Source organism: Ceratina calcarata, unplaced genomic scaffold (genome assembly GCF_001652005.2).
Source record: "Ceratina calcarata isolate Rehan_Ccalc_2016 unplaced genomic scaffold, ASM165200v1 scaffold206.2, whole genome shotgun sequence".
Taxonomy (NCBI): Eukaryota; Metazoa; Arthropoda; class Insecta; order Hymenoptera; family Apidae; genus Ceratina; species Ceratina calcarata.
The window spans coordinates 45,637-47,347 of record NW_017142244.1 but is presented as its reverse complement, the minus strand read 5'-3'; positions in this window follow the sequence as shown (position 1 = coordinate 47,347).

The following is a 1,711-nucleotide window of genomic DNA, read 5'->3' as shown; positions in this document are numbered from 1 at the left end:
TTAAGTATTGTTATTGTTACTATATATTATTAGCAATTATTATTACACAATTAAGCAACATATGAAAAACACAACGAATAAAATGATAAAAATTTGTTCTACATATAGAAAGTTAAACATAAGTTTTTATATCCAGTATATCAAGTGGGTTTTCATTATTCTAATGAATATCATTGTCAAGGATTATGTTTGTTAGATACACAAACGATACTCCTTTCATGGACAAGGCATCATGCGTGTAACACGATATTAATCTGAAATATGAAACTAATATTTCACACTACTTGAACTCATATGTATGCATACGTGTATATGAAGAATTTCGTCTTTCTCTGTACTTTTATTTGTTTGATTTACAGTACAATAATAGAGAACAGGAAGACTTAAAATAATATAAGCTGAATTATTGTACTTTTTTATTAGCTTAATTCTTATCTATTTGGAATTTAGAGTATACCACACCTAGATCGAAAACGAGATAATACAATAACGTTTGGTTTCAGATCGTTTTGTTACTCTCGAGTTATTTATTACTTAATCGAGCCCACTATGCTGAAATAAATCATCACGAGCGTTTATGCTGTACTTGAAGAGTCGTTATGGATTTATTATCTATCTCTCTACAATGTTTCTGTTGAACGTTTTATGTTAGGATTTTCACGATGTGCCGTTACCAGATACGCGTCGTAAAGAAATCAGAAGTCATATGCATAAACATCTATCACCTCAAAATACCATAACGCATTCAATTAATTGTATATACCAAATCAATTACAAATCTATGAAAAGATATCGAGCAATATTTTTATGTTATTTTACGTTAGAAATGATTCGTTATTATGTTTCCAAATGATCAATAACCGGAGACTGATATCACTGGCGCTGCCCTAATTGCTCTCTAATTCGCAGTGAAATTATGATCCATGGATCAGTGAGCCACTCTATTGCATACATTCTAGTTATCCGGCAATCAGGTAGCCTGTTCTAATTCGATCAAATTCAAAGTCTGCGTGACCGGATTTCGTTCAATACTATAGTCTCGATATACTACACTGACCCGATGCGTCGATGTCATACCCGTGTCGATAGGTAATTAGCGAATTCTTAGTAGTGCCGGTCTAATTTTCCGGCGAGCAAATTATCGAGTGGCACGTAGATAGAATTAGCTGCGTCGGCCTGGCTGATATTGCTAAATTGCTGCATTCCTACAAGACGTCCGGAGTGCATCTCCCTCGTTATATCATCATCGTTCATCAGCCTCTGGTCTACGCGGCGCGTCGTATAAATACATATATCGCATTTGGATCATCCTCTTGATGGCGAGCGCACGCCCGTTACTTACGCATGTGCGTTTGCGCGCATACGAATTTTAAACTGATCCAAATGGTAAAGTTAAGGTTTATTTTATCACTTTAATGATACGTACATATAACAATTTTAGAATCTGTTAAGTACTTGGGGAATTAATTAGTTTTCGTATCAAGACTTGTATGTTTTAAGGTCTTTATACTCGATGCATGTTGAAGAATGCAAAAACGATTATGAACAAATAAAGTACTAAATAAATAAAAAGAAATAATACATAACGGGCATCAGAAAACATAAAGAAGTAATGAAAATGAGAAATGCAAAGGAATAATATACATGAGACTAATAAAGCAAATCTTGTACAGGTGTTATGATGAATGATCAGACGATCAGAAACTTTAAC